Below are 11,951 nucleotides of genomic sequence, written 5' to 3' on the forward strand. Positions count from 1 at the left end.
ATGGAATCAACGTAATGCTTATGATTCAAATATAGTCACGCCTCAGTAGAGCTCGATGAAGAACTTCCACTGTAGAGGCGAGCTAGGGTTTAGAAAACTAAATTATAAAAACAACGAAAAGTGTTACTGACAAAGGTTGCATGCATGCACCTTAAATACTAAACCCTAGAGTAAAAATAATCACGGTTGGACAGGCCCAAACCGGATACCAAAATTGGGCTAAGGACCGAGCCCATGACGCAACATAATAAACCCAAAAATGTCGATAGGTTATCGGCTGCATTCCAGTCACGAGTTTAGGGTCGGATAGGGCGTACCAGACTCATGATGTGGGCTCGAAGGCTATCTAGACCGATGCTGACGACCATGTAAGGGTATTCCAGTCATAGGTGGTGGGCATAGAGATTGTGTTGGTTATGTCTCTTATAGGAGTGGGTTCGGATTGGATGTATTTTTGAGATTCGGGGGAGTTGCACTCGATTGTGACGAATCAGAGGATGGTGGATGAGATGCAAGGATAGATCCTTGGATCTCAGGTTATGAGTAGACCTAAGTTATATTGATGGTGGTATTCTAATCTAGGGTACTCCATCTTGAGGGGGACCGAACCCTATGATGGATTGGACATGATATGTTTGGTATTCCAACCCGAGGGTTGAGTGGGCCAAACATGTGTGGGGATACAAGGGTATTCCATCCTAGGGATGATTGGATCCGTCGTAGGCATGCCTGGTATTTCAACCTAAGGATGATTGGGCAAGGCATGAGTGTTCATGTTATTGGTGGGTTGATTACGTATGAGATTTTGGGAGCTGCATGACGCTTTATCCTGTCAGCACAAAAGGGTTCGCTTTAGAAAGAAGGAAAGTTGGGTTTTCAATACTTTGGATCATCAAGATTTTGTCTGGTTAGCCGGTACTGGTAGGAATGTTGTTGGTGGGAATCGCTTGCGGGACTGTATTCTATGGATGTGGTGGACTACAAGAATCAACATGGTAGATTACCGTCGTTATTATGTGGTATCCAGAAGGTCTATTAGGTGGCATGTTGTGCTTGATCGGGTTGAGGCGGTTCTGCTCTATGCAGTAGGCCAAGATACCCGGTGTGGGCCGATGGTAAGTCGTAGGCTCATGGGTTCAGCAGAAAATGATCCATGGTTCTATTTTCGGGAAGGAACCTCAGGATTCCAGGGTTGAATAGTCCGTTAGTAGTGCTGGGAAGAGAACTAGCGATGGTTAGTATGAGTGGTCTGTCAAGGAGCCAGAACGAATTCAGGTTTCCAGATTGCGGGTTTAGGCAGAGTAAAGTTGTGTCTTGTTGATGGGTTTGAGCCATAAGAACTTTCCTATGTGCACATGCAAACCCTAATTGCTTGGATCTAGGTTTCTCTAACTGAACATGCATTGTATCCAAGACTTTCAATACTAGATCTAATGTAAACAATTAGTTCTAATCATATAAATTAAAATCTAGAAGAATACCTTTAGATTACTTGCTTGATACTTCTTCTTCTTGGAGCTTAGAGTCACAACTGTCACTCCTCTAATGGCTTACAAACACCAACTAGCAAGAAGGTGATTTGAGAGAGGGAGAGAGGTGAGAAATTGGCTTCAGGGTTTCCTCAAAGATAGAGTGGCCAATTTCTCCAACCCTAAGGGTCTATTTATACTATGAGCTCCTAGGGTTTCACATTAAACCCTAATTAGATAACTTAGCCTCCAAGCAATCCAAAGATCCTTCTAGATAAGGCCTTGGACGATTTTTAAGATATCCATATCCTTAAAATCGTCCCTTCCCGTATCCATAAGGATTCATAGCCCTAAACACAACTATCACACATTTGACAGTTTATGCCCCTTTATTCAATTAATCTCTTTAACTCACCAAATTAATTCCTAATTAATTTATGACTTATATCAATCAAATAATATTATTATTCCTTTAAAATATTATTCTTATACTACATTAATAATAATAATAATATCTCTTCTCTCTATATAAATCACCTTGTCAAGTTGCTATGGTGAAGGCAACCCAAAAGGACCATGCACAACTGAGTCAAGTACTTACCAAATATAGTTACAGCCTTAGACACTAATCCAACAGTCTCCCACTTGGATAAGTATAGTAACTATATATGCAAACACAATCCGATTAGCAATCCTAGCTCTTAAAGACGCTATCCAACTCTGATCTTATCAGTATCCTGTCCTTTAGATAAGGGATCGTACAGTCCTCTGTTAAGATATTATGCGGACAATCTTGTGGAACTTATTGTCCAGCAATTGGTTTCTCCATCTTAGATTCATTTGACATAGAACTTAATTGAACACATCAATTCAGTTCTGACCGGGCCCGGCACGTAAGTCAAATCAAATCATCGAGGGGCCCTGATATTGCTTTTACCCTCTTAGGATAAAAGTAACAGATGAACTTCGACTTATATGCATTTACTATTTACTAATTAATCATACACAACAATGCATTTTATGAAATCAATTTACTGATGCAGTTTCGCATTATCAATGCACAACCAATTAATAAACAATAAACCATACATATTGGTTTTAAGACCATATGATATTATCGTCTTGCGATCAATTGTGTCTCATTCCAACAAGTGATTCCAGCAAGCACGAGTTTATTCCAATGCTCAAAACTTGTTCATAAGCACTCATGAACGTTGCAACAACCGTTTGCTATTTCTAATACCTTTTAGACAATTTACATACCAATTCATGAAAATCTTCATTCATACCTACTTCCAACATATGAACGATTGTGGACCATTTGAATAATTCGATTATTCTTAATAACTCAATTATTCAGGAAGTCAAAACATGCAAAATGAAACAATAGTTAAACAATTAACATAAGACAGTAGCTTTACTTAAAAATAATACTCCTTTATTTAATCATGTAATGCCCGTAGATCAGGGCTAGTCAATTTAGAGACGATGAGCGTCAAAAAATGACTTTTTGATAGAAGATTATTTAGAATGAATAATCTTAACTAAGTTGTAGTATATGTTACAAGGATTCCGTACATATAAAGAACGCCGAAATCCGAGTTATAACGAAGAAGTTATGACATGTCGAAGTTTCGCGACAGAACCGACACGACATAGTGCAACGTAAAAAGTGAATTTACGTTAGAGCGATATTTAGCCGTAGAAATATAAATGAAATTCGTAGAATACGTTAAACCGTGAGCGTGCATAAAAAGAACGCCCAAATCTGACTTCGTATGAGGAAGTTATGATTTTTCGAAGTTTCGACTTAGCGGTATGTAGCCCGAATACTCGATTTGAGACCGAGCGGTTTTTAGCCGAAACAATCTAAACGAGAATCGAAGATCTCGTTAATTGTAGTGAAACGATGAAAACATAGGCGAAAACGGACGTCAGATAAAGAAGTTATGATTTTATAACGGAGTTTTCCTGTTCCGGCCTACTAAAAATAAATAAATTCAAAATTAGCTGACGGAGTCTAAATGAAAGTTGTAGAGCATAGTCTCACCTACGCGGGGATATAAAGAACGTCAAAAACGGAGTTCGTATGAAGAAGATATGAATTTCCGAAGTTTATTAAATAATTAATAATTAAATTTAATTATTAAATCCGGCATTATCCGAAGAGGAGTCATCGGACTCATCCAAAGTACGCCCAGCGTACTAGCGTACGCCCCGCGTACAGCGAAGCATGACACGCCTCGCACTCGAGTTCTTCGGATACGTAAGCAATGACGATTCTGAGGAAGTACGCCTCGCATAGCGTAGTACGCCCCGCGTACTACGAGGCTCCAGCCTCCTATAAATAGGATGCGAGGGCGGCCGACTCCTTTGCTATTTTTCTCTCTTCTCTCTCCCGTTTTGCATCGATTTGCGTGCCAGAAATACCCCGAAGCCCTGGTAATATTCTCGAGTCCCGAAGCAAGATCCGAAGCCCCGAGAATCCCGAGGAGCATGATTCCCGAGCCGAAGCTCTGCCCGTGAGAAGTTCGATTTTTGTGAAGATCTTGCAGATCTGCCGAAGAATACTACTTCTACAAGCCGTAGTGTTGTCCGATCATCTTCTGATCAAGTGAGTGTGTGGTTACTTTCTTCTAACGCATAAATACGAAGTATTCTATACGAAATACGTGTTATGTGTATATTTTGTTGTTATATATGTGAATGTATATTCACTTTCTTCTACCGCATAGATATGAAGTATTTGCTATGAAGTACGTGCTAGTTGTTTATACAATGTTTATTTACTTAAGATAGATGTCGAAATAATGTTTTATACATGTTTTAAAAGATTTAAATTGTATATGTGTTTGCATCTACAAATATAATGGGTAGAACATGGGTAGATGAAATAGTTGATGTGAGACGAAATAATAATTATTTTTGAACTCAATGTGTTCATTAGGTATTTTTGAACTCTACGTTTTCACTTGGTGTTTGAACTCAATGTGTTCATTAGGTATTTTTGAACTCTACGTGTTCACTTGGTGCTTGAACTCAATGTGTTCATTAGTTATTTCCGAACTCTATGTGTTCGCTTGGTATTTTTGGACTCAATGTGTTCATTAAGTATTTTTGAACTAGATGTGTTCACTTGGTGTTGTTGAACTGAGTGTGTTCACTAAGTGTTTTAGAACTAAGTATTCACCATATGTTTTGAATTAATTGTTCACTAGGAGTGTTAGAACTAGGTGTTTGTTAAGTATGTTGAACTAAGTGTTTACCAATCGTAATTTGTGGGCCTTGGCAGTGGTGGACTTTGTGTCAATTCCTTAGGTCAATCCTTAGGAATAAATGGATAAAGGATAGTTGATTCCTAGGGTAAATCCTTAAGAAATAAAGGAGATAATGGGAATGAGTATTTGGGTTGATTGTTTTGATAATTCAATATAATAAATGTATTATTATGGGTTGAAAACCCTATATGCTCACCAGGCTCCCAAGCCTGACCCACTCAGTTTTATTTGTACTACAGGAAGTGGCGCAAGGGCGTAAGATGGATGAATCATCGAGTTGTTTTGTTTACAAGTCTGTATATGTATATATTTGTTGAATGACTTGTAATGTTATCGTTTATGCTTTACAGTCTGTATCGGAACATGACATCCCGAGTTTTGATTATATAATGAAAATGCATCTCTTGATGAAATGCTTTGATAAATATTATTTTATCATGCTTTGTTTTGGGAACAAATTCTGCAACACTTTTAAATCAAAAGGATTTACTCTGAAATTATTTTAAAAAGCATAAATGAAATCGGTATTTTCTGGCCGTGATTTTGGGGATGTCACAAATCATCAAATGTCAATTACATTTATCTATTACATGTTTCCAAAACTATCTAATCTAAACTAATATCGTCTTCCAGCCCAATGCTCCTAGCGTGCTGCAAATGCTTAACCCTGCTCAGTCCCTTCGTAAGTGAATTTGTTGGGTTATCCTCTGACGATACCCTCTTTACTAAGAGGTGTCCTTCTTCTACTCGATGTCTAATAAAGTGATATTTTATGTCGATATGTCGAGATCTACCATGATCCCTCGGTTCCTTGGTCAAGGCAACCTCTTTTTCATTATCATAGAAAATTTCCATAGGCTCCTTTATGGCAGGCACAACTCCAAGATCACCAATGAAGTTCTTCAACCACATCGCCTCCTTTGACGCTTTGCTCGCCGCAATGTACTCTGATTCACAAGTTGAATCAGCTACTGTTTCTTGTTTGGAGCTTTTCTAGGTCACTGCTCCTCCATTAAGGGTAAAGACCCAGCCCGACTGCGAACGGTAGTTGTCCCTGTCGGCCTGGAAGCTGGCGTCACTATACCCTCGCACCTTTAAGTCATCACTCCCTCCGAGGACTAAGAACCATTCCTTGGTCCTCCGAAGGTACTTAAGTATATTCTTGACCGTAATCCAATAAGCCCTGCCAGGGTTCCCTTGATATCTACTGACCATGCTCAAAGCAAAGGCCACATTAGGACGAGTACAAGTCATAGCGTACATGATTGAGCCAACTACAAAAGCGTAAGGTACTCGACTCATCTTGGCTATCTCGGCTTCTGTACTCGGACTTTGATTCTTACTCAATTTGGCATTACTCTTTATCGGTAGTTCTCCCTTCTTCGAGTTTTGCATACAAAAACGTTTTAGTACTTTATCCAAGTTAGTATTCTGACTAAGTCCTATTAGTCTCTTACTTCGTTCTCTCACTATCCTTATTCCCAAAAAATAGGAAGCCTGTTCGAGGTCCTTCATAGCGAAGCACTTCCCGAGCCAGGACTTAACCTCCTGCAAGGTCGGGACATCGTTTCCAATGAGCAGTATGTCATCGACATACAAAACAAGGAAGCTAACTATACTCCCACTGGCGTTGACATATACCCATGATTCATCTTCACTTCGTACAAATCCAAACTCTTTGACTTTCTCATCGAAGCAAAGATTCCATCTGCGAGATGCTTGCTTAAGACCATAAATGGATTTTTCAAGCTTGCACACTCTATTAGCATGCTTCGGATCGACGAAACCCTCTGGCTGATCCATGTAAACATCCTCAACCAACTTCCTATTAAGGAAAGCGGTCTTAACATCCATCTGCCATATCTCATAATCATGAAATGCAGCAATGGCTAGCATCACCGTAATAGATTTTATCTTAGCAACTGGTGAGAAGGTCTCATCATAGTCAACTCCTAGAGTTTGAGTAAAGCCCTTCGCCACCAATCGTGCCTTATACGTGTGCACATTCCCATCCATGTCGGTCTTCTTCTTGAAGATCCATTTTCACCCAACCGTCTTACATCTGGGCACATTATCAACCAAATTCCAAACTTGGTTGTCATACATGGACTGAATCTCGCTGCCCATCGCCTCTTTCTATTTTACAGACTCTGGGCCTGCCATGGCTTCCTTATAGCTATTAGGTCAATCTAGATTTATTAGTGTATCATCACTAATATATGTGTCCCCTTCGGTAGTAATATGAAAACCATAAAACTGGGGTTGAACTCTAACTCTTTCGGAACGTCTAAGAGGTAAGGACTCGTCAATCGGTTCAACCGGAGTTTCCTCCTCGGGTTTAACGCCAGCGTTAGAGGTTCCTTCATCACTCGACTCTTGAATCTCTTCAAGATCGACTTGCCTCCCACTGTCCCCTTGGCTTATGAGTTCTTGCTCTCGGAAGTCCCCTCTCATCGCAACGAAGACAACATTGTCACTCGGTCTATAGAAGATATATCCAAAGGATTTCTACGGGTAGCTGTTGAAAATACATCGCTCACTACGAGGTTCGAGCTTGTCGTGAGTCTCTCGTCTTAGGAAAACCTCACAACCCCAAACCTTGATGTGTGCCAATGAGGGAGCTTTCCCTGTCCACATCTCGTGAGGTGTTTTGGCAACCTTCTTTGTAGGGACTCAGTTAAAGATGTGGGCGGCAGTCTCTAAGGCATACCCCCAGAATGAGATAGGTAGTGAAGCATGACTCCTCATAGAACGAACCATGTCTAACAGGGTTCAATTACGCCTTTCTGCCAGACCATTTAACTGCGGTGTCCTAGGTGGCGTCAATTGCGAAACTATTCCGCATTCCTTGAGATAGTCGTGGAATTCAAGACTTAGGTACTCTCTTCCTCGATCGGATCGAAGCATCTTCATTTTCCTGCCCAATTGATTCTCCACTACATGTTTGAATTCTTTGAACTTCTCAAACGTTTCTGACTTGTGCTTGATTAAGTAAATATACCCATATCTACTATAATCATCGATGAAACTCACGTAGAAGCGGTTCCCATCCTTTGTGGTGGATCTAAAGGGCCCACACACATCGGTGTGTATGAGATCCAATAAACCCGCACTCCTGTCACAAGTGCCAGTGAAGGGTGATGTAAGACCCCAAAATTAAGGATCCAATTTAGTAATCAATGAAGTTAATTGCTATTAGATTTAGATTTAGAAGAAGAAGAAATTGAATCAAGCGTGCACACATTTATATCATATAAATGTCAGGTACATCTTGGGAAAAACACACACACACGTCACTGACTTCTGCCCAAAAAGTACAGACTGACACACATCAGTTGCTATTTATAGTACTCCTCCTACCAGCACAAGAGTGTGCAGCCAAGCACATGTGTGCGGCCAAGCACAAGAGTGTGCAGCCATGTTCTATTGGTGTCTGTGGACTCAAAAATATTGTCATTATAAAAAAATTAAACAAAAGTCAATCTAAAACTTCGCTACCCTTAGATATATTATAGTTTTGTATGCAAATTTATAATATTATATACACATAAACAATAAAGTAACTAACTTTACCATATATTCAAGAAAACAATATTATATTATTAAACATAAGTGTTGTTGCATCTATGGTTGGAGGATCAAATTATAACAAATCTGACCTTCAAAAGTCTAAACAAATTTGTTACCATTTTCTCATTAAACGGAGACAATTAGTTGTAAAGGCTAATAACTATGGTGAAAAATGGACAATAATCTTTACAAAATATGCATAAAATGTGGTTCTACTTTCATGAAATATGATTTCTACATATTTTTTAAGCCGGTAGCTTCAAACTTGCTGATAAAAAAGTGGAACTTCCGATCCACCATCTTTTAGAGATGTGCTTGGCTTTTGATGAGGAAAATCCTACAGGTAAGTAAGCGAAAATTCCACACTAGCAGAGGAAGAAAAAAGGCAAAAAAAAAAAGTTACAATAGTCTGTCGTCCCGTTAATTGAAACATCTTATCATTTTGGAGATTGAACCAATACCAAGTGGAAATTTTAAATCACCAAGAAACTCTTCATTCCCTATACGAAATTGGAAAAGGAAAAAACTATAAATAATGCTAATGGCAACAATTGTAACGTATGGTTATTAGTTGATTAGAAGAATTCAAGCCAAAATGGAAATATACACATTTTCACTGCATTCCTTGTGTCCGCGGCATATGTCCTGGAATCTGAATCTTCAGAATAATCACCATGCACCTATCACACCAAATGTAAATGCTAACATTACTTTATTTATTTGGTTTTATTTAATGCAAAAAGAATTCTGGAATATGTCCAACCAATTCATTTATACTTTATTGGAATCTATACGAGTTGCAATATTTATATATATTTTTTATTTAATGCAAAAAGAATTCTGGAATATGTCCAAGCAATTCCATATAAACTACTAATTGGAATCAACTTTTATCAAGAAAATCTAACAAACTATTTTTAGGCAGATAAAAATTATGCAACGGAACACATAAATGTTGTTAAATAAAAAAAGAGTTTTAAAGTTTTATAGATAAATTACAAGTATAAGTAGCTTCAAAAGAAATAAATGGAGGTCTAAGTATTTTATGGAAAAAATGCTTAAATTTAATTTAGACCAGAAGGATTTTATGAATTTCAATTGAATTTGCAACCAATAAAAGGGAAAGTAATAATAAGATTCAAGCAATGATAAATTGAATAAAAAAAAACTTACATCCATCAATCTGTTGAGGTCAAACTTTGGTGCCTTCAAGATCTTAACCTTGCGAATGAAAACATTCTGCAGAGGATAGATGATGGATGTTGTCTTCTCAATCTCTCTTCCAATTGATTCTAGAATGAACTTCTAAACCAACTCTTTCAAATCACAAGACTACGCCTGCTTTATCATTATCTCCCTCATCTTCCTTCGGATCTATCAAATAACAAAAATTAATTTAAATACATCAATAAATGTTTATTATCAACCAACAATCCTTCCTCAACACTATAAGTCAAATTGAAAGGAATAACAACATACTTTATGCTTATATTTCAATTTTAACCCATAATAGTTATACTTTTTATCCATAAGAGCAACATAACATACTTGCACTATCAAGCAATACAGATAATGTAGTTTGTTAGTTAAATTAAATAAAATACAATATAGCTATTGTCCTTAAACAAATGTAAGAATAGTTGATAGTAATTATAAACTAACAAACCTACCTGATTACGTAAGCATTGATGGTTGTAACAGGTCGTTTCATCGAGATAAGGATTTTGTGAGGCAACTTTCCAACAAAGCAACTGGATCATCTTCCTCCTTTGTGTTGGTTTCCAATTCAAGCATATTGCTTTCTAAGTGACTGTTCACAGCAAAAGATGAAAACTCACACAAAAAACCTATTAGACAGTTTAAGTCTAATTTATGTTGAATTAGTTTATTAAATCTGATCTCTAAATTTTATTTAATTAGGAAAAGAGGAAACATAAATTAATTAACATGAAGTAACCTACACACCGTGTAGGACCAATTTTTCAAGAATTTTACTTTTAGCCATAAATGAAAAGTACCTGAGAAAACGGGTGTTACAAGATAAGTGGGTGATGCAAGATAAATGTTTAGAGCACCAAGACCCCTTTTCATAGCAGAGATAAAAATCTCCTCAACCTTCAAATCACACACACACACATAAATTATCATTTGGACGATTTCATAAATACAAATAGAAAAGTCAAAGATATATCAAAGTAACAAAAGAATAATATAAAATTAAATTTTGAGAAATAGAATTTTCTGAATAATAGGTTTGATATGGGGGGGAGTATCCAATTCTTGGCATGACTCGTCCCCTCAAATTAGCATCAAGTTGCAATCTAGAAAACTCTATACATTAATCAACTTGACCCTATATATTAAAAAAATATATATAAGATTCATTATATGTATTATTAAACCTTCATAAAGATAAGATTCATTATATGTATTACTAAACCCTAATAACTTCTTCGACAGAAAAGATGTATACGAATTACACAGTCTCCTGCTCTGATACCAATTGATGAGAATAAATCTCAGATCGATTGGATCTTTCACAGGTAAAGGACTAAGATCAAACAAAACAAAAATAATAATACGATGAACATAGAATAGAGTCAATGTTGTGCTTATGATTCAAATATAGTCACGCCTTAGCAGAGTTCGATGAAGAACTTCCACTGTAGAGGCGAGATAGGGTTTACAAAAACTCAATAAGGAAAATAATAAAAGTGTTAACTACAAAGACTGCATGCATGCAGCTTAAATACTAAACCCTAGAATAAAACAAGCACGGTTGGACAGACCCAAACCGGCAACCAAAACTAGGCTAAGGACCGAGCTCATGATGCAACACTATAAGCCCAACAATCCCACCCTTTGCGTCAAATGAGGTGAGATATCACTTTCTTTGAGTTGGATTCACAGTCTTGACCACCTTGAACAGCCGAGGGATAATAGCAAGAAGAGTATGCCGAAATTGAATGTACCATCTCAGCATATCAATAAAGATCTTCTTGTCGGCTGCAATGTTCTAATCACACCTCTGAATAATCTCCAATATGTGCTCCAAGCAAGCAGTTGAGAAGAGGTGTTTGTCAACAAGAGCGAACAAGAATTTTTGTCCTTTGCCTCTGATGAACATCACAGTGTGGTACTTTGAATCAATCTTGCCCTTGACCATTGTATTAACATTGCCTGCTCTGCCCATAGTTTTAATCGTGGTTCACTTATGAATGGCGGAGGCAATCTCCTGGTCCATCTTTGCTACCTCGTGAATGTAGCACACAAGCATTTGCTTGACATGGTCAATGATCGGCTGATACTCATGTGGATTTGACAGTAAGATGTTGTTGAGAAGTATCCAGTCGTGGGGATTGAGGTTCGGTAGATCAGCAAGGGTGAAGCTATGAGCCGAGCCTTCAGAGCCTCGAGTCACTTTGAATTTCACATTAACAAACTTCCCTGCTAAATAGGGCTTCAGAACCTTGACATTTGTAATTTTCTTCGAACTCCAAGTCAAGAACTGGGGTTGAGCGAACTATAGGTAGAACTCCAACAGATCCCTATCCACCTTCGGGTCTGGAGACGGGATGGCAACAGTCGAGTTGAAGCAATGAAAGATGAATGCCTTTCGCGTGATCGGCATGTT

At 37.9% G+C, this 11,951-nt stretch overlaps 1 long non-coding RNA gene across 3 annotated transcripts; it reads right to left on the minus strand.

Annotated features, from left to right (window-relative positions):
• Window positions 1-8,326: 8,326 nt before the first annotated feature.
• Window positions 8,327-10,514, minus strand: LOC145094685 (uncharacterized). Of its 3 annotated transcripts, none has more exons than XR_013703490.1 (4): window positions 10,336-10,514; window positions 9,988-10,127; window positions 9,491-9,691; window positions 8,327-8,997 (listed from the first exon to the last, which is right to left on the minus strand). It is a non-coding gene; the product is annotated as an uncharacterized LOC145094685 (long non-coding RNA). The 3 variants fall into 3 exon arrangements; XR_013703489.1 differs by having other exon boundaries at window positions 8,327-8,817; window positions 8,925-8,997; window positions 9,988-10,514; XR_013703488.1 differs by having other exon boundaries at window positions 9,988-10,504.
• Window positions 10,515-11,951: the final 1,437 nt, after the last annotated feature.

Source organism: Lactuca serriola, chromosome 3 (assembly GCF_051521515.1).
Source record: "Lactuca serriola cultivar US96UC23 chromosome 3, Lser_US96UC23_V15, whole genome shotgun sequence".
Classification (NCBI taxonomy): domain Eukaryota; kingdom Viridiplantae; phylum Streptophyta; class Magnoliopsida; order Asterales; family Asteraceae; genus Lactuca; species Lactuca serriola.